Consider the following 1108-nt stretch of genomic DNA (forward strand, 5'->3'; position numbering starts at 1 on the left):
TCAGAAAGCCTCATCGTTCTCTTGTGGAACAGCTGGTAGTTTCAAACTGCTGACGTTAAGATTCACAGACAGGTTCATAACCACTACTACCAGAGCCCCTTGACAACAGCAATAATATCTGCTAATCTAAAAGTGAATCCATAAAGAGGACACCCTGCAGCTACAGAAGTCAAGATTCCACAACCAAGAGGCAGACCCAAAATGATAAAACAGCCTTGTCCTTCAGAGAGTGACATGGTAACTGAAGAAAATAAAACTAAGAAGAAAGTGCAAGGGAACAAACAAGATGGCAGATTGGGTGGAAGTGCAGTCAGCAGCTCTGTCAGCAACAACACAGAATACCAGAACAAGCAGGCTCAGGGGATGGTGCTAGAACTCTGAACTACATATAAAGGAATATTTAGAAAGTTGGAAGGCTTATAGCTAGGGGAATTTGTAGCAGAAGCAAGAAATCCAGTACTTGCTAACTGAAGATGCTCAGCTGCTCCCGGAGCCATCATCTTGGGTAAAACCAGTTGGAGAAAGAGCAGAGCAGCCACAGATGACTGACAGAACCACGGAAATAAGGTGTGCACATTCTTTTTTTTTTTTAATCTGTTCATTGATTTCTCGCTGTCTGCACACCTCCATTCAGGAGACTAGAGGGGGTGCCTGAGAACATGGACACCCCAACCACATCCCCAGAGGGTTCCACTATGCATATGCACAGATCTCCTCAAAATTTAAAGAGACAGTTTCCACTTAAAACCAAATGGCCACACAAAACAGCCATAGCTCACCCAGAAATGTTTATCACTAGGAAAAAGACCTGAACAGGGTTGTGGAGCAGGACAGGAAGACTAAAAAAGAACTAGGCCAAAAATTAAATGCTGAGTTACATCATAATGACCAGGAGTGGCATCTTTAAATTCTTAAGGAAGAAGAATGAAAAGGGAAATCCATTTCCTGATCACATCTACCTGGAGGCAATCAGAAAGCATAAAAAATACCAAAATACACACCCATCTAAGTATTAAGGCCAGAGCTAACTCCTGAAATATGCCCCAAAACAGAAGCAGATGACCATATCAGCATGAGATAAAGTGACTGAGGCAAATGAGCTGGAAGT

The 1108-nt window shown here is 42.6% G+C and overlaps 1 protein-coding gene and 1 pseudogene across 1 annotated transcript in view; one reads left to right on the plus strand and one right to left on the minus strand.

Annotated features, from left to right (window-relative positions):
* Positions 1-1108, minus strand: part of IMPG2 (interphotoreceptor matrix proteoglycan 2) — a 214031-nt gene that overhangs the window by 194402 nt on the left and 18521 nt on the right. The window lies entirely within an intron of this gene.
* Positions 106-1108, plus strand: part of LOC102831125 — a 4749-nt pseudogene continuing 3746 nt past the window's right edge.

Source organism: Chrysochloris asiatica, unplaced genomic scaffold, assembly GCF_000296735.1.
Source record: "Chrysochloris asiatica unplaced genomic scaffold, ChrAsi1.0 scaffold00120, whole genome shotgun sequence".
NCBI classification, from domain to species: domain Eukaryota; kingdom Metazoa; phylum Chordata; class Mammalia; order Afrosoricida; family Chrysochloridae; genus Chrysochloris; species Chrysochloris asiatica.